Here is a 21,760-nt window from a genome sequence, read left to right as displayed (position 1 = left end):
CAATTCGGACTAAAGGTGGACCAATTAAGTGTCACATCGTGATACAAATCAATGTCACGTGGCTATGATTGCCAGCTGTGATTGCCTCGAGATTGTACCAGCTTCCATTGTCGTAGCCATTGATCAGCCATCGATCACACCACACTCTTGCCGACACCATCAGCATCTTAATCCTGCAGGCAACATCTGTCGTCCTCTTCATCATGTACAGTGTATATACTGTTTGATTGTTGGATGTCTGAGCCCCTCTCGCTAATGTAAATTATATTTGTTGGTTTGTTTGTTGTTTAACGCCGCACTCAGCAATATTCCAGCTATTTGACGGCGGTCTGTTAATAATCGAGTCTGGACCAGACAATCCAGTGAGGTCCGGGTTCAATTCCCCATATGGGTACAATCTTTCAAGCCTATGATGACATGCTGTGATGTGGCTGAAATATTGTTACAAGCGACGCTAAAACTCTACTCAGTAACACACAGTCGCAGTTTGTTTGTTTGATTTTTGTTAAACGCCGCACTCAGCAATATTCCAGCTATATGACGGCGTTTTGTAAATAGTCGAATCTCAAGAGCATCGATCTATGCAATTGGGATACGATGACATGCATCAGCCAAGTCAGCGAGCCTGACCTCCCGATCACGCTAGTCTCCTCTTACGACAAGCATAGCCGCCTTTCACAAGCATGGTTTGCTGCAGACCTTTTCTAACCCGTAAATTTTGTAACTCACAAGGCATTGCAGACAACTTTTACTATTTATTTCGTTGTGAGGCTTCAAGAAAACAGGGAATACCATACATCTTTAGTAAATACCTAAACTGTCAAAACATTTCGAGTCTAAAACGCCTTTTATGTGCTCCTAAATCTTGGTAGGTTCTTAGCAGTATTTATATAAATTAAATAAGTAGTTATTTACAGAATACAATCTGAAGTCGCATTAGCTAATGGTTATCCATGGTTATATACAGAGAATCTCACCCGAGTGTCTTTTGATATCAAATATATATTTGATATCACAAGACACTCGGGTGAGATTTTATTTATCATCCAACATCATTCTTCCGACATTTTCAGTTTGTAGACAAAATGTACTGCTAACAGCTTCAGTAGCCGAGCCATTAGTGATGACATTTGATTGTGACGTTCCAGTGGTTGATATTTTGAGCAACTCTCCACAACGTCAAGGTACGGTGGCATGTTTTTAATCAAGGTGCTCACGTGATTTGATGCATTTCGCGATGTAAGACTCGTTTTATCACAATATAGATCTTGATTATCGATCAGATCGTCTTCACTGGGCGCCACCGTTTTGTTTGAAGCAAATGCAAGTGATACGAGAGGTGGAATCTGATTGGTCCATAGGAGAGGCATAGAAGGAACATAACTCGTAATAGCCACTGGTGGCGCTACGATCGAGCCCAGGAATTCCAGCCTAGGTCAGTTAACTCATTTGCCTCGGGAAGATGACCTGTAACAGCTGTGGGTATATTGTATTTTATTACAGATGGAATGAGTATGTGAATACGTACAAAAAGAATTATATGTTGTCCATGACAAGCAGACCGTGGCGGTTCAAATCTCACTACATGAAACTACGGCTATAACGAACTCAAAGGGACCACTAACTTCAGCTTGTTATAACCGTTGTTCGTTATAAGCATATATACAGCATAACTATAGCAAATAGTCGGGACAAAAAAAATCAGTTCGTTATAAGCGTGTTCGTTATAAACGTACTTTGCTGTATTTGATTCGTTTTAAACGAATACTTAATCTTAACGCTACAAAAGAATATCATAGTTAAAATTTAAAAATGTTCCTTATAATTTTCCACGAATATATTGTTTCAAACATATTTCAACGGTTATGATTCAAATAAATTAAATAAATTAAATTAAGTTCATTAAATAACTGCGGTATAGTCACCGGAATAAAATTCACTTAATTTTCAGCAATTAGAATATTCATCACTGATTCTTTTCAAATCCCACTCAGATGGTGTGTATCATAAAATAAGTTAACAATAACAAGATAAATGGTCGATAAGAAAATTAATTAATTACTAAGTATATCAGAATATTGCAAAGGCCTATTTTGTCGATCAATGCCTGTGCATACATCGATGTCACAATAGCTCCTAATATGCGTGCTTATCTAAATTGGTTCTATATCTGCCGATCCATTAAGGTAAGGTTAGGTACGGAGGTCACTTAGTGCTGAATATATGTATGTATAATTCAGGCTCCGCTAATTGATTGGTTAAACGGAGTACAGGCGATCACTAACCATGACAACTGCATCAACAAAAGCTGGACGCTGGTCAATATCTTGACCTTATAACACTTACATGGGAATGCACTTGATTGATGTTGTGAAAAGATATTGTTTCAGGTTGTATGGGGTGCAAACATGTTATTTGTAAATACAACTTTAATAACACTTCTCAATGTTGAAGGTGTGTGACGATAGAACGTATACTCACGTTTAAACAAAATATCCGAAACATCCCTTGTAAGTCTACAATACTTTGGCAAGTCTATATTTCTAGTCTTATACTGTAGTGATTCTCCGGGCGTCTTTATATTATATATTAAAATATAATTTAACAGGACCTAATAATAATTAGATATGCATTTATAAGCATACATTGGTTTTGTTAAGGTTCAATATCAGTATTTTATATGTGATAAAATGTCATAATACAGCGTTTGTTTCTCTTCATTGTCACAAATTTATATATATTTTTCTCCCAGGGCACAAATCATGCCTTCAAAAAAGCCACGTCATAAAACACACATCAAATAGACTAGGGCCAGTCGCCAACATCAACAGTGCTGCACATCCTACCATACGTGCGTTCCGATTGCACGTTAAAGAAACTCTTGACTTATTTAATACAATTTTCAGACTTTAATTCAATAACAAAATGTTCCCAACAGTCCTTGTGTCATCATTAGAGGTTATGAAACTAAGACTTGTCTTGCATATCATTACAATAGAACAGTCTAGGTTATTGTTTGACGTACATTGGCAAACCTCAGTCGGACGGAAGGAAAGGCGGACGTGCCATTTAATCCATGTGGTGAGGATACGCTTATTAAATTGTTATACCACAATGATATGTGCAATTGTATCCTGTGCATTCAGACATACTGGTCGAAAGAAGATAAGAGCCACGTGACAACATAACCCAAATGATCTGGTGGCTGTGTGCCGCGCCAACGTTCATGGTTAAGAAACAAGAGTAAATGTCAGTATCGTTTGTCGTCACTACACTGCCGAATACACAATAGCAACCCTTGAATAGATGCGGAATGTCACACAAAAACACTTGCCTTACTGAACATACGTTTGATTTGTGTATATGCCAAACATGCGTTTGCATTGTCTTATGCCAAACGTGCGTTTGCCTTGTGTCTTATGCCAATCATGCGTTTGCCTTATGTCTTATGCCAATCATGCGTTTGCCTTGTGTCTTATGCCAAACGTGCGTTTGCCTTGTGTCTTATGCCAAATGTGCGTTTGCCTTGTGTCTTATGCCAAATGTGCGTTTGCCTTGTGTCTTATGCCAATCATGCGTTTGTCTTGTTTTTATACCAAACGTGCCCATGCCTTGTGATTTATACTAAACGTGCGCATGCCTTGTACCAAACATGTGATTGCATCTTACCAAACACGTGTGTACCTTGTACCAAACATACGCGTGCACGATAACAAACATGCGTTTCCTTATTTATTGCCATCAGTATATTTGTGGCGGTATCATCGCATTATCACACAAGCCTCTTCACTGGGCTGATTGTATTTCCTTGACAGCCTACAGGTTCCTGGTGATTGATGTTTCCATGGAGGCTGCGTATGACCTTATCTAATACAAAAGGACGTTTCGTCATCACAGCGTGGGTGATTGCAGAGGTAGGGTGTTGTCGTAGTATGAAACAAACCACTTACAGTCATGATGATTTACTTGTGTAGATAAGGCTCCCGTGAAGCTGTGATTATTTAAGTGATTATTAGAGATGTTTATGAGAGACTCCATATTATATCATGATCATTTAATTGTTTGTGAGAGACTCCATATTATATCATGATCATTTAATTGTTTGTGAGAGACTCCATATTATATCATGAGTATTTAATTGTTATGAGAGACTCCATATTATATCATGATCATTTAATTGTTTATGAGAGACTCCATATTATATCATGATCATTTAATTGTTTATGAGAGACTCCATATTATATCATGATCATTTATTGTTTGTGAGAGTCTCCATATTATATCATGAGTATTTAATTGTTTATGAGAGACTCCATATTCTATCATGATCATTTAATTGTTTATGAGAGACTCCATATTATATCATGATCATTTAATTGTTTGTGAGAGACTCCATATTATATCATGATCATTTAATTGTTTGTGAGAGACTCCATATTATATCATGAGTATTTAATTGTTATGAGAGACTCCATATTATATCATGATCATTTAATTGTTTGTGAGAGACTCCATATTATATCATGATCATTTAATTGTTTGTGAGAGACTCCATATTATATCATGAGTATTTAATTGTTATGAGAGACTCCATATTATATCATGATCATTTAATTGTTTATGAGAGACTCCATATTATATCATGATCATTTAATTGTTTGTGAGAGACTCCATATTATATCATGATCATTTATTGTTTGTGAGAGTCTCCATATTATATCATGAGTATTTAATTGTTTATGAGAGACTCCGTATTCTATCATGATCATTTAAATGTTATGAGAGACTCCATATTCTATCATGATCATTTAAATATTATGAGAGACTCCATATTCTATCATGATCATTTAAATGTTATGAGAGACTCCATATTATATCATGATCATTTAATTGTTAAGAGAGAGTTAAGGTCTCCCAGTAACTCGTGATTAATTATTTGTGAGAGGCTGTCATTAAATTATTCAATTGAAAAATCAAAACAATAAAGCCATGATCAACTATTAGTTGATGTAGCTTATCAATGATGATCACGCATGAGCATGTCTATACTGAGAGAGCATGTCTATACTGACAGCATGTGTATACTGACAGAGCATGTCTATACTGACAGCATGTCTATATTCAGTGAGCATGTCTGTACTGAGAGAGCATGTGTATACTGAGAGAGCATGTATACTGACAGAGCATGTCTATACTGAGAGAGCATGGCTATACTGAGAGAGCATGTCTATACTGAGAGAGCATGTATATACTGAGAGAACATGTCTATACTGAGAGAACATGTCTGTACTGAGAGAGCATGTATATACTGAGAGAGCATGTATATACTAAGAGAACATGTCTGTACTGACAGAGCATGTCTATACTGAGAGAGCATGGCTATACTGAGAGAGCATGTCTATACTGAGAGAGCATGTATATACTGAGAGAACATGTCTATACTGAGAGAGCATGTATATACTGAGAGAACATGTATATATTGAGAGAGCATGTCTATACTGAGAGAGCATGTCTATACTGAGAGAGCATGTATATACTGAGAGAGCATGTATATACTGAGAGAACATGTCTATACTGAGAGAGCATGTCTGTACTGAGAGAGCATGTATATACTGAGAGAGCATGTCTGTACTGAAAGAGCATGTATATACTGAGAGAGCATGTCTGTAATGAGAGAGCATGTATATACTGAGAGAGCATGTCTGTAATGAGAGAGCCTTTAATGTCCTGAGAGAGCATGTCTGTACTGAGAGAGCTTGTCTATACTGAGAGAGCGTGTATACTGACAGAGCATCTCTATACTGAGAGAGCATGACTATACTGAGAGAGCGTGTATACTGACAGAGCATGTCTATACTGAGAGAGCATGTCTGTACTGAGGGAGCATGTATATACTGAGAGAGCATGTCTATACTGAGAGAGCATGTCTGTACTGAGAGAGCATGTATATACTGAGAGAGAAGGTCTGTACTGAGAGAGCATGTATGTACTGAGAGAGCATGTCTATACTGAGAGAGCATGTCTGTACTGAGAGAGCATGTACATATTGAGAGAGCATGTCTGTGCTGAGGGAACATGTCAATACTGAGAGGACATGTGTATACTGAGAGAGTATGTATATACTGAGAGAGCATCTATATATTGAGAGAGCATGTCTGTACTGAGAGAGCATGTCTGTACTGAGAGAGCATGTATATACTGAGAGAACATGTATATATTGAGAGAGCATGTATATATTGAGAGAGCTTGTCTGTACTGAGAGAGCATGTCTATACTGAGAGAACATGTTTATATTGAGAGAGCATGTATATATTGAGCGAGCTTGTCTGTACTGAGAGAGCATGTCTATACTGAGAGAGCATGTCTATACTGAGAGAGTAGACTATACTGAGAGAGCGTGTCTATACTGAGAGAGCATGTCTGTACTGAGAGAGCATGTCTGTACTGAGATAGTATGTATGTATTGATACAGCATGTCTTTACTGATTGAGCATGTATATACTGAGAGAGCATGTCTATACTGAGAGAGCATGTCTATACTGAGAGAGTAGACTATACTGAGAGAGCGTGTCTATACTGAGAGAGCAGGTCTGTACTGAGAGAGCATGTATATATTGAGAGATCCTGTCTGTACTGAGAGAGTATGTATGTATTGAGACAACATGTCTGTACTGAGAGAGCATGTATATACTGAGAGAGCAGGTCTGTACTGAGAGAGCATGTATATACTGAGAGAGAAGGTCTGTACTGAGAGCATGTATATACTGAGAGAGCATGTCTGTACTGAGAGAGCATGTATATATTGAGAGAACATGTATATATTGAGAGAGCATGTCTATACTGAGAGAGCATGTCTATACTGAGAGAGCATGTATATACTGAGAGAGCATGTATATACTGAGAGAACATGTCTATACTGAGAGAGCATGTCTGTACTGAGAGAGCATGTATATACTGAGAGAGCATGTCTGTACTGAAAGAGCATGTATATACTGAGAGAGCATGTCTGTAATGAGAGAGCATGTATATACTGAGAGAGCATGTCTGTAATGAGAGAGCCTTTAATGTCCTGAGAGAGCATGTCTGTACTGAGAGAGCTTGTCTATACTGAGAGAGCGTGTATACTGACAGAGCATCTCTATACTGAGAGAGCATGACTATACTGAGAGAGCGTGTATACTGACAGAGCATGTCTATACTGAGAGAGCATGTCTGTACTGAGGGAGCATGTATATACTGAGAGAGCATGTCTATACTGAGAGAGCATGTCTGTACTGAGAGAGCATGTATATACTGAGAGAGAAGGTCTGTACTGAGAGAGCATGTATGTACTGAGAGAGCATGTCTATACTGAGAGAGCATGTCTGTACTGAGAGAGCATGTACATATTGAGAGAGCATGTCTGTGCTGAGGGAACATGTCAATACTGAGAGGACATGTGTATACTGAGAGAGTATGTATATACTGAGAGAGCATCTATATATTGAGAGAGCATGTCTGTACTGAGAGAGCATGTCTGTACTGAGAGAGCATGTATATACTGAGAGAACATGTATATATTGAGAGAGCATGTATATATTGAGAGAGCTCGTCTGTACTGAGAGAGCATGTCTATACTGAGAGAACATGTTTATATTGAGAGAGCATGTATATATTGAGCGAGCTTGTCTGTACTGAGAGAGCATGTCTATACTGAGAGAGCATGTCTATACTGAGAGAGTAGACTATACTGAGAGAGCGTGTCTATACTGAGAGAGCATGTCTGTACTGAGAGAGCATGTCTGTACGGAGATAGTATGTATGTATTGATACAGCATGTCTTTACTGATTGAGCATGTATATACTGAGAGAGCATGTCTATACTGAGAGAGCATGTCTATACTGAGAGAGTAGACTATACTGAGAGAGCGTGTCTATACTGAGAGAGCAGGTCTGTACTGAGAGAGCATGTATATATTGAGAGATCCTGTCTGTACTGAGAGAGTATGTATGTATTGAGACAACATGTCTGTACTGAGAGAGCATGTATATACTGAGAGAGCAGGTCTGTACTGAGAGAGCATGTATATACTGAGAGAGAAGGTCTGTACTGAGAGCATGTATATACTGAGAGAGCATGTCTGTACTGAGAGAGCATGTATATATTGAGAGAGCATGTATATATTGAGAGATCCTGTCTGTACTGAGAGAGTATGTATGTATTGAGACAACATGTCTGTACTGAGAGAGCATGTATATACTGAGAGAGCAGGTCTGTACTGAGAGAGCATGTATATACTGAGAGAGAAGGTCTGTACTGAGAGCATGTATATACTGAGAGAGCATGTCTGTACTGAGAGAGCATGTATATATTGAGAGAGCATGTCTATACTGAGAGAACATGTACATATTGAGAGAGTATGTATATATTGAGAGAGCTTGTCTGTACTGAGAGAGCATGTATATACTGAGAGAGCTTTTCTGTACTGAGAGAGCATGTATATATTGAGAGAGCTTGTCTGTACTGAGAGAGCATGTATATACTGAGAGAGCAGGTCTGTACTGAGAGAGCATGTATATACTGAGAGAGAAGGTCTGTACTGAGAGCATGTATATGCTGAGAGAGCATGTATATATTGAGAGAGCTTGTCTGTACTGAGAGAACATGTATATATTGAGAGAGCATGTATATATTGAGAGCTTGTCTGTACTGAGAGAACATGTATATACTGAGAGAGCTTGTATATATTGAGAGAGCTTGTCTGCACTGAGAGAACATGTATATATTGAGAGAGCATGTCTATACTGAGAGAACATATATATACTGAGAGAGCATGTATATATTGAGAGAGCTTGTCTGTACTGAGAGAGCATGTATATACTGAGAGAGCTTTTCTGTACTGAGAGAGCATGTATATATTGAGAGAGCTTGTCTGTACTGAGAGAGCATGTATATACTGAGAGAGCTTTTCTGTACTGAGAGAGCATGTATATATTGAGAGAGCTTGTCTGTACTGAGAGAGCATGTATATACTGAGAGAGCAGGTCTGTACTGAGAGAGCATGTATATACTGAGAGAGAAGGTCTGTACTGAGAGCATGTATATGCTGAGAGAGCATGTCTGTACTGAGAGAGCATGTATATACTGAGATTGCTTGTCTGTACTGAGAGAGCATGTATATATTGAGAGAGCAGGTCTGTACTGAGAGAGCATGTATATACTGAGAGAGAAGGTCTGTACTGAGAGCATGTATATGCTGAGAGAGCATGTATATATTGAGAGAGCTTGTCTGTACTGAGAGAACATGTATATATTGAGAGAGCATGTATATATTGAGAGCTTGTCTGTACTGAGAGAACATGTATATACTGAGAGAGCTTGTATATATTGAGAGAGCTTGTCTGCACTGAGAGAACATGTATATACTGAGAGAGCATGTATATATTGAGAGAGCTTGTCTGTACTGAGAGAACATGTATATATTGAGAGAGCATGTCTATACTGAGAGAACATATATATACTGAGAGAGCATGTATATATTGAGAGAGCTTGTCTGTACTGAGAGAGCATGTATATACTGAGAGAGCTTTTCTGTACTGAGAGAGCATGTATATATTGAGAGAGCTTGTCTGTACTGAGAGAGCATGTATATACTGAGAGAGCTTTTCTGTACTGAGAGAGCATGTATATATTGAGAGAGCTTGTCTGTACTGAGAGAGCATGTATATACTGAGAGAGCAGGTCTGTACTGAGAGAGCATGTATATACTGAGAGAGAAGGTCTGTACTGAGAGCATGTATATGCTGAGAGAGCATGTCTGTACTGAGAGAGCATGTATATACTGAGATTGCTTGTCTGTACTGAGAGAGCATGTATATATTGAGAGAGGTTGTCTGTACTGAGAGAGCATGTATATACTGAGAGAGAAGGTCTGTACTGAGAGAGCATGTTTATATTGAGAGATCATGTCTGTACTGAGAGAGCATGTATATATTGTGAGAGCATGTCAAAACTGAGAGAGCATGTCTGTACTGAGAGAGCATGTATATATTGAGACAGCATGTCTGTACTGAGAGAGCATGTGTTTATTGAGAGAGACTGTCTGTACTGAGAGAGCATGTATATATTGAGACAGCATGTCTGTACTGAGAGGGCATGTATATATTGAGAGAGCATATCTATACTGAGAGAACATGTATATACTGAGAGAGCATGTATATATTGAGAGAGCATGTCAAAACTGAGAGAGCATGTCTGTACTGAGAGAGCATGTATATATATTGAGACAGCATGTCTGTACTGAGAGAGCATGTATATATTGAGAGCATGTCTGTACTGAGAGAGCATGTATATACTGAGAGAGCACGTCTGTACTGAGAGCATGTATATACTGAGAGCTTGTCTGTACTGAGAGAGCATGTATATATTGAAACAGCATGTCTGCACTGAGAGAGCATGTATATATTGAGAGAGCATGTCTGTACTGAGAGAGCATGTATATATTGAGACAGCATGTCTGTACTGAGAGAGCATGTATATATTGAGAGAACACATCTGTACTGAGAGAGCATGTATATATTGAGAGAACATATCTGTACTGAACTGCATGTATGTGCACATAGACCTTTGAGAGTTCGACATGAGGGGAACGTTATTTAGGCCAGGTATTCTGAGCGTCGCGTCAACATGTACTCCATCAATCATCACCTGTCGACAGTCACATGGTGTCGGATGAGTCTGTAGGCAATGTGATAACATATTTAAGGTCATAGTTTAAAGAACGAAACTTAGAAACACAATACACATCAAATACCGCAAGCACATCTTCCATAAGGCCTCTGTTCTACCAATCTTCCAACCCATACACATACACGATGGTATATTCACACACGGTGCCAAGCTGCTCACACTTTTTGTGCATCGGTATCTTTGAATAAAACGTTCGTCAAATCTGACACTGTCTTCATAAGAACATATTCACTTCCAGGAGATGACTTAAAAACGTAACGTACACGAGCCGCGGAACAGAAATCGATAATTCCAAACCACTTTCGACTATTCCTGTATATCAAGAAACGCAACATCAAAGATTGAAATTTAATGCATTTCTCACAAGCCTGAGTCTAGAATTGAACAAAAGACAAGAACAGGGGCCTATCAAACATACACGCCACTGGAAAAAATATTAATGTGACGCAGACAGAATTTCACTAATAATAGATCACTCTCTGGCACTGTACATGCGCGCTAATCAAATACACCCTAAAGTGTCCTCGACGTCAAACTACACATGGATGTGTAGCGAGTTGCACAAACACGCCCTGGCTCGCGGGACGAGTAAAGTCACGCCCATTCACATGTAGCCTATAGCTTTAGGGTTGAAGGTTATTTCGTTAATGTGTTTAGCAACTCAACGACATATATCTAAGTCCCCCAACGACATTGCATGTACGTGTAACTAGGTCAAACGATATCAAGGACTCCTGTTATCATGTTATCACATTGTATAGTATTTATCATTGTAAGTGATACATTTCGGGATCGACTAGTTTTTAAAAAAGCGAAATTGGAAAATTTGTGTTGGTGGTCAAAACAAATGAATGACCCCTCCTTTCGGAGAATATATTTTTTTCTGGAAGCAGTGAACGACCACATATTCTGTGTCTAACGAAAATACCAATAAAACACTAGACAGGTTACTGTATATATTTGCCCTGCATGACCTTTGTCGACGAATCTGTTCCTAACTTGCCCCTTGTTGAAATTTCTTTACTTAAACCCATTATGTTCGCATGAAGCTGGGCAATAAATATTCATATTTTAGAATAGTTAGCTCTTATCAAACAGACAAAAACAAATAAAAAATAATGTTACAAATTTTAAAGCAGACAATCAACACTGTAAGCTTGTCAGGTTTACAGATAGAAAATGAAACTATCAGCGACGTATATATTGCAATATGACGCAAATATTGAAACGTAGTTAACCCATTTCACAATAAATCCAATGGTTACATAGTACCTATGACGTCATATCAAAGGAATATTATGACGTCAGAGGACAATAATGTACTTGATCTTTGACATAAGAGGGTGGGTGGGTGAATAATGTTTATTTATCATATAATGGATGGGTTTCTCGGCAGGATAAAGCCAACGGATAAAAACGATATCCGTTGGGGTCAAATGCGGATAGAGATGCAAATATCAAGGGTCACGTAGTGACTACTTTCAGTGTTTACAAACAAACATGGCGTCGCCCTTGTCATTCGGCGATCGAGTCAGAATTAACCATCGGGAATCTGGAGAAACTACTGGGATTCTTGCTATCATTATTGAAAGAATTGTCTAATAAACTGAAAATCAGTGTCTAGCTGTGACGTAGCTTAGGCATTTTACAAGTTTGGGCAACTTTGGAGATATGAATTGCGAAACAATTTTGCGAGGGCACTAGGCCTACCCAAGCGGGATCTTTCGCCAAATCTGTGCTTGTAGACCTCTGCGGCTTGGAATCTTTTCCACAAATAAAAATAGTTGGATTTGGCCGAAACATGTTCGAAATATGTTCGAACTGTTACCTTTTTTCGTTTTGTCGCTTTGTGTACATCTGACTTTGTGTACGCCTGATAACCTCTATAGCCGAATCAGAAATATCACAATTATCGCGACAAATTAAAAATCGTCCTCTGATCAGCATTATAATGACACCAGGTTCATGTAATAGGCGGGGTGTTCTTCGTGACGTGTCAAACATATCAGTTATACCTACTGCGCTACTCCTAAAATAGTTTTTTATCTACTGATCAACAGGACTCATAAAGAAAATTTATTGTTCCTTTGATTTATTGACAGATAAAAAAGACGATGAATTAACGTGTCATTGCAAATGTCAGTCTGTTGTATCTCGCGCTACTTCATTATGCTCGAACGAAAGGCTGACTTTAACCCTTTAAGGTTTATGATCCTGAATTCTAGACTTACACAATGACTCATTGGCGTGATGTACATGCGCTTTGAAGAGAAGTCTGGAACAAAGGCTCTTTATTCCATAATCGCAAGTTCAGCCTCCTATTAAGCCCCTTCTCACTTTTCAAATATACTACGCACTACGTTTTTCGATTAAACTGAAATGAAAATCGTCAGATAAAGTTGTCGTGACCTAATTAACTTTTCGTTGAGGAAACAGGTTTCATGTTTCCTGTACTTTCATATCAGAGCGAGAACGGGTGGTGCATGATAAATGAAGTTTAAATAATTAATATTTATTTATGAAATAAACATGTCTTTTCAGATTTGTTATAGCGTATTTGAGTCCTAGAAACCTCATTTGAAACCGGTAATTTGATTAGCTGAAAATAAATAAATAGAAGGTGTTCCAGCGAACATTGACTAAACTTAATAAACAGCTCAAAAGAAGTAAAAGAACACTAGTATCTTTCAAATAAGTATACTTCATCTGTCGTATCATGACATATTAACTATAGAAATATGAAAGAATCATGGCATGACAGATCAACTATAGTAATATGAAAGAATCATGGCATGACAGATTAACTATAGAAATATGAAAGAATCATGGCGTGACAGATTAACTATAGAAATATGAAAGAATCATGGCATGACAGGTTAACTATAGAAATATGAAAGAATCATGGCATGACAGGTTAATTATAGAAATATGAAAGAATCATGGCATGACAGATTTACTATAGAAATATGAAAGAATCATGGCATGACAGATTAACTAATAGATAGAAATATGAAAGAATCATGGCATGACAGGTTAACTATAGAAATACGAAAGAATCATGGCATGACAGGTTAACTATAGAAATACGAAAGAATCATGGCGTGACAGATTAGCTATAGTAATATGAAAGAATCATGGCGTGACAGGTTAACTATAGAAATATGAAAGAATCATGGCATGACAGGTTAACTATAGAAATATGAGAGAATCATGGCATGACAGGTTAACTATAGAAATATGAAAGAATCATGGCATGACAGGTTAACTATAGCAATATGAAAGACTCATAGCATGACAGATTAACTATAGCAATATGAAAGAATCATGGCATGACAGATTAACTATAGAAATATGAAAGAATCATGGCATGACAGGTTAACTATAGCAATATGAAAGAATCATGGCATGACAGGTTAACTATAGAAATATGAAAGAATCATGGCGTGACAGATTAGCTATAGTAATATGAAAGAATCATGGCGTGACAGGTTAACTATAGAAATATGAAAGAATCATGGCATGACAGGTTAATTATAGCAATATGAAAGACTCATAGCATGACAGATTAACTATAGCAATATGAAAGAGTCATGGCATGACAGATTAACTATAGAAATATGAAAGAATCTGGTGTTCTTTAACTTTTTTGAGTAGTATATAATGAATGCGGTATGAGTCGAATGGCATTGAAAAAGAAAAGTATTCACACGAAGGGGAAAAGCCATAATATTTCTCGGGTCTAGTCCGATGTAACAACGTTTTACAAGCCTGAAGATCACAGCACTCCCATATCCATTCTACAATTCACAAGAAAATTACCAACGTTCATACGGAGAAAACTGATACCCTCTCGTTGCGTGTAGCGTATATGAAATAACAGCACAACTCTCATAATTATATGCATCATTATCATCATTACAGTGCAATAACAAGGGAGGTGGGAATTGTTTATCTTCAATCACGTGTCATGAATAATGGCGTTCAGATTTCCAGATTGTTTACTATAATGGTCACAGTGACTGCTGGCACGTGAACTATGTGGTCAGCATGGCTCGCACTATGGATTGGGTTGCTATATTTCACACAAGCCAAAATATTCGGTCTCGGTCTGAATATCAAGAATGTTACCACGACCCTCCTCTCTGACCTTGAATACATCTGGAACTGGGTCAAGAAGTATATAGGCATTAGGTGAGGTGAAATTGGGTTTAACGTCGCGTCCAAGATTATTGCACTTATATAGCGACGTGCATGCACGTGTATGTGTGTGTGTGGCTGCTTGTACTAGTCCGGACTGATGCCGATTTATAGTGCTAGCTCACTGAGATACCATGCCGCAGTTTAACATGAATACCCCACTCAGACACAGTATACTGACTCCGAGCCGACCAGTCCTTGTTTTAGCCCCTTAATGCCGAGCGCCAGACAGGGTAACAACAAGTACAATCTTTTAACGTCTTTTTGTATGACGCGGCCCGGGATCGAACCCTGGACCTTCCGCTCTCCGGGCGGATGCTCTACCACAAGACCACGGAGGCGGTCGTATATAGGCATTAACTCTACCTATACTCCCGTTGTTGTTTGCTTGATATGGAAACAATTTTACAACGTCGTTAAAACTCGCCCTTGTTATTTATTATATGAATCACTATCCTCGGGACGAATACCGCCCTTATAGGGCAACGTGTTCTGGTAATGTTTCATGGTTTGTTGGTTTGTTGTTTAACGCCACACTCAGCAATATTCCAGCTATATGACGGCGGTCTGTAAATAATCAGTATATTTATAGTCAGTATTTATGAATATATGACCATGAATTGCACACGAAAACCAGAAAACCTGCATCAGTGACAAGTGATTGATATCAACGTCCACGTTCTTTCAATGGGACGTATCGGTACACATGCTTGTATCATATTTGATAAAGGTACAACACCTCAACCGACTTCCTTGATAAAGAGTGGCTGGCGATTTATAGCTCCTTTGTATCATGAATTGTTACGTATGGTGATATATGTTTATGGTTCTATACTAGTTTGAAATAAAATCTGTGATAAGTCTAGTTATTTTACTGTCCTTCGACGACCGGCCTTTATACAGTCTAAATGTATCTATTTTGAATGTACTTGTAGTTTCTCTCATCATGATGTGGCTGAAATTTTGCCGATGTGAGGTTAAATTTTAACTCAGCAACGCACTCACTCCTTGATAAAAGTACAAACGCCTCTACCGACCTCCTTGATAAAAGTACAAACGCCTCTATCGACCTCCTTGATAAAAGTACAAACGCCTCTATCGACCTCCTTGATAAAAGTACAAGCACATCTACCGACCTCCTTGATAAAAGTACAAGCACCTCTATCGACCTCCTTGATAAAAGTACAAACGCCTCTATCGACCTCCTTGATAAAAGTACAAACGCCTCTACCGACCTCCTTGATAAAAGTACAAGCACCTACACTGACCTCCTTGATAAAAGTACAAACGCCTCTACCGACCTCCTTGATAAAAGTACAAGCACTTCCACCGACCTCCTTGATAAAGGTACCAGTACCTGTACCGATCTCCTTGATAAAGGTACTAGCACCTCTGCCGACCTCCTTGATAAAGGTACTAGCGCCTCTACCGATCTCCTTGATAAAGGTACTAGCACCTCTGCCGACCTCCTTGATAAAGGTACTAGCGCCTCTACCGACCTCCTTGATAAAGGTACTAGCGCCTCTACCGACCTCCTTCATAAAAGTACAAACACCTCTACCGACCTCCTTGATAAAAGTACAAACGCCTCTACCGACCTCCTTGATAAAAGTTACAAACGCCTCTACCGACCTCCTTGATAAAAGTACAAACGCCTCTACCGACCTCCTTGATAAAAGTACAAGCACCTCTATCGACTTCCTTGATAAAAGTACAAACGCCTCTACCGACCTCCTTGATAAAAGTACAAACGCCTCTACCGACCTCCTTGATAAATGTACAAGCACCTGTACCGACCTCCTTGATAAAGGTACAAACGCCTCTACCGACCTCCTTGATAAAAGTACAAACGCCTCTACCGACCTCCTTGATAAAGGTACAAACACCTCTATCGACCTCCTTGATAAAAGTACAAACGCCTCTACCGACCTCCTTGATAAAGGTACTAGCGCCTCAACCGACCTCCTTGATAAAGGTACTAGCGCCTCTACCGACCTCCTTGATATAGGTACTAGCGCCTCTACCGACCTCCTTGATAAAGGTACTAGGACCTCTACCGGCCTCCTTGCTTTGCATTGAAACAAATGAGTGAGTGAGTTGAGTTTTGCGCCGCAATATTCCAGCAACATGACTGGGGCAATGGGCTGCACACATTGTAGCCATGTGGAGAATGAAAACCCGGTCCTTCGGCTTGTCGAGCGAACGCTTATTCCAACAGGCTACCCAACCGCCCCTTAACAACTTCGAAATGCCAGTTAAACACACCGACAAGTGATAGTTCATTCGTATTCCCGAACACCATACATTCTGTGACATACCCATTATATACTTCCAAGCTCAAATTCCACTGAGCTGCGACAGTAGACCATCGCAAGACATGAATCTCACATTCACAGACGTGGTATAACTATTTCATGGACATCAGGTTGCCATACAGAGGGAAACAGATATAAACACATCCTCGTCATTTGTTGGCATCAGACTTGTTAGATATTGTATACACGTATCATACAATATTGATTATATAACTATCTTTCTACATGGGATTATATTAGCTCTGGAATTTCACCCCAAATGGATCCACAAGTAGAATCCAGATCTCAATTGCCAATACAAACATGGTGTTGTCGTGGAAATGACGTCATGTTCACGATTACTAAATAAACTGCCGGGGAAAAACATTACAAACATTATCAAAACGTCACTAGGCTGAAAACAGTCGACGAAACAAGGTCCTTAACACAGCCATGTTGCTCTTACCAAATACATCACCATTGAATAACCATTTCCTGTTTGTTTCATTGTAGCCGCCAACAAACACGGTATACTTATAATTACAAATGCCAGGCAGTTTATCACACATGATTAAGATGCTAAGAGAAATAATTCTAAAAAATGCAAACGAATTATCAAGACATGTTTGCAAGATGTGACAAAGGGCGGATTTCATTTATTAAATTAACCTTTTGCGGAAAATCAAATTTAGAGAATAACTTTCTAATATATATAACAAACAATCACACAAAAAAGGATATACAATACAATTGATAATTATCACGAGTACAGCATGCACACACAAATAGTGACATTAAATTTAAACCCAACGCATCTAATCTCAAAGATCAGGAACGAAATAACATGTCCGCTATTAATAGAATACGAGACTGGAGCAAGTCTAGACGAAAATATCAATAAGGATGTTCTTTATCCACTTACAAGGAAAAGACGAGGGCAAAAAAAGTGGATACACAGGAATATTATAACCGGGCGTGTCATTCACATAGCGTGGGGCCATTGAGCACATCCTCTTACAGTGAATAACATCAGCGTCATTGAGCATGACACATTATAATGTGGATTTCAATGGCTCTGTCTATCTCTCCCTCTTAGCTGTGTAGATCAATAGCGCGGACTAGGGTGCTGGATGTAACAGATTAACGCCTAATTAATTCAATATTGATAAGAGGACGTGAAATATTCATGCATAACGGCTTTAATATTCTGCTTACCTGTTTGATTGCACTTGCTCATAGGAGGTCGACACGATAGCGCCATTGTCTCATTGACAGGTGGAACGACTTTCACGTTCAAACTGAATTACTGACAATTAGGCATTGCGTGTTTCTGTTGTGTTAATACTTTCCATTTTTTTGTTGTGTATTTTGAGAATCGTTATGTTTATTTTTTTTTCAGTAGGTGACACAAATGCTGACATGACTGTATGTAATTAACCTGCCTTTTCTCAGACCAGCAGTTATAAAAACAAACATGCGGTTTGGCAGTGATTTCGATATTGATCGACATGTACAATCACGCCGGCTGTCTGACACGTGATGTGTTCTTACACCTGTAATTAAGCAGGAAGAACACAAACAATTTACCGCTATCTAACATAAACAAAAACAACACAGGTAAAATAAGTTAACGGTATAACTCGTAACCCCTGCCTTGAATTTTATTAAAGCCATAACCCCTGGCTGGAAGTATTAAAAATCATTTATGTAGGATTTGTGTGAAGAGTTAGGGTTAGGGTTAGGGTTAGGGTTAGGGTTAGGTTGCCCTAACCCAGGCAAACTTTTAAGCAGGGGTCATTGGCGGAAATATTTCCTTGTTCCGTTAGTAACTAATACATCAAATTGAGACAGTAATATTAAGCAAACAGGCATATCTGTGGCCATTTCACAAACCACTTAATTTACATCTTAACAAAGCACAGTGATTTGGGCTATAGGTAATAGATAGACGCGTCATTATAGCTGTGAAGCTGTAAACTAGGTAGGTAGTCACTATTAAACATACCTAGTTACTAATGACATACAAAGTGACTTCAATAATCACCTTATAACGCCTTCTGCCTTCTTGTGTATGTGGAAGGGCGCTAAACAACTAAATACATGGGCGTATGAGGGAACCTTGTTAAAGTGCATGCGCGGGGTGAAGGGGTACAAATCCAGAGGGTGCTGTAAGGGTGCGCACCCCGTTTCTTGGCAGCAAAACCTAACCATTTATACTACTCACAAAAAGTTAAAGTACACCATGGATGGACTGTCATATAACTATAGCTAATCTGTCTGCCATGACAGATTAACTATGGCAATATGAGTGTGAGTTAAAATTTAACGTCGCATCGGAATTATTTCAGCCATATAGTGTATATAGCAATATGTAAGAAGCGGTGTTCCTTAACTTTTTTGAGTAGTATATATACATTTTTAGGTTTAATAGGTGATCGAGTGTGTAAACGTAATAACTTGCTACTCTGATATGTTTTCATCAAAATACACTATATAACACGAAATGCCAAAATATACACCTCCCCTTAAAAAAAGCTGTATCTGCGATTGTATAGGCAAAATGTGGAAGTGAAACAAGCACTTGGATAAGAACGACAAAGTTCTGACTATGCACAGTACCAGGTTTGAGCACGGACCTATACTACAAGTCCGTGGTTTGAGGTAGGTCAACTGCGACCTGTTCAACGCACGCAATCTCTGTTATGCAAATTTAACGGACTAAATAAGCATATGCACTAAACAACATGAATGCATTATTAATACATTTTTGTATTTACCATAGATTTATGACACGACACGACCAGTAGCTGTACAGCAGCTTGAATGTTAATGGCACGCGCACGTGGATCGTGCGATTATTATCGCCTAAACAGCTGACGATTGCTTCACAGGAACGTAATATAGCGTCAATGCGTTTATCTTATTTGATAGAGAAATTAAATCCCAAATATTCAGGGACCCCCATAGCCTGCTCGTAAACAGCGCAAAGCAAGGAAACAAACAAACATTTTAGAATGACCCGGGAAGAATAAAAAGCGGGTCAAAGGGCGACCAAGTACAATTTAAGCTGGTTGGCTGAAAGCTGCTCTTCACAGGGCCCCATTGTACTTCCTTCACAACTCAATACAAACTAAAATAGCTAAAACTTTGGCGTTTTCATCACTATTGCTAACCTCCGCCCAACACAAATAAATATTTCTTGGTTGCCATGGTAACTTGACAATGACTCCGACAATACATATTTAGAATTATACAGATGTTTACAATGTGTTAGAACAGCGGGGGCTGGAATGCGGTGTGTCTCCAGTGATAATATCATTACCCGATCAGCGGAGTGTACACAGCAACAAATCCATCACCGAACGTACTCTTAAACCCTCGAGACGAAACCGTTTTCTTATCGCCGACCTGCTAATCTCTACCGCCATATTACACAAGACCCGGAAGTATTTCAGGAGCAGGAATCAATTAGCGACATCCTTTAATTATATTCCCTCTACATGAGGAAATAACCTTGCCAGGAATTCGTCATAAATGGCGAATTTATAGCAAACCAGTGACACTAAATCGTCACGCTAGTTGCTCATATGTATGACCGCTGTTCACTGATGTGTGCAAAATATATTTCATATATTATATATCACAGTTTATCAATACATCGCTAAAATCACAATCGAAATGAAAGAGGATGCAAACTCACATGATATGCGTCTCAATGTAAATCCTTCCCAGAGGTTAGAAAAACGCCATAGCTGTTCGCTGATGTTTCTATTTTTACCTCAACGCCAAACGACATGGGCCGGTAAAGGCAGACACGACACCTGGGGTCGACGCGATCTCGTGCGATGAGACGAGTCAGTCTGTAGCTGTATCCCCAGTGATGAAGGACAACTGATAATCAGGCTAGCTATATGCATATCACGTGAGGTTACACTGAGAGGTTAAAGTATATCTACCATGTTTACCCAGTGCAATTAAACACTACGTATTCTACCATCAAATCACGTGAAGCGATACAGCAACGGTTAAACTCTCATCAATGACCAATCAGTCAGCTCAAATCAGTCTGTCAATCAAACAAATACGTAGTCAATAGCGTGTCATTGACTATAGCTTGTACATTTCACACGCAAACAGTTAGATGATAGATACATGCATATGAAGATTTACCGGCCTACCTTCACGGTGTAGCTTTCTCAATGCAATCCTGTTCGCGCCTGTGTGCCACACAACTCGTGTGAGTCTGTCACAGCGTAAACAAGGGAAGCCCCAAGCGACTAAATTTAGCTTTGATAGACAGCGGGATACCCTCGCTGGGATGACATGGGGGTCGTGGTGACGTAATTATAGCAATTACGTTCACCAAATACACATGTATTAGTTTACACATCGGATTTCTAATTACATGGAGATATCATGGCGTTGTTGTGGACTGTGAGCTCGTTCAAGCTGACCTCGTAACCTGAGTCTTTGGTTAATGTCTAGCTTTCGATCTTCCGAACTGCTTTTAACCATTTGCCTTTAACCATTATTTTCCTTA

At 38.9% G+C, this 21,760-nt stretch overlaps 1 protein-coding gene across 2 annotated transcripts in view; it reads right to left on the bottom strand.

Moving 5' to 3' along the window:
- Positions 1-21,515, bottom strand: part of LOC124152776 — a 59,074-nt gene extending 37,559 nt beyond the window's left edge. The window contains exon 1 of one of the 2 annotated variants that reach the window (XM_046525830.2): positions 21,399-21,515. The gene's annotated coding sequence lies outside the window, so the exon portion shown is untranslated. Of the gene's footprint in view, positions 1-20,920; positions 21,187-21,398 lie in introns of those variants that run through there. The other variant, XM_046525831.2, reaches the window with a different exon arrangement.
- Positions 21,516-21,760: the final 245 nt, after the last annotated feature.

The sequence above is a fragment of the Haliotis rufescens genome, unplaced genomic scaffold (assembly GCF_023055435.1).
Source record: "Haliotis rufescens isolate VD_foot unplaced genomic scaffold, xgHalRufe1.0.p SCAF_8, whole genome shotgun sequence".
NCBI classification, from domain to species: Eukaryota; Metazoa; Mollusca; class Gastropoda; order Lepetellida; family Haliotidae; genus Haliotis; species Haliotis rufescens.
The sequence above is the reverse complement of the archived record's forward strand: the minus strand, read 5'-3'. Positions and strand labels throughout refer to the sequence as shown.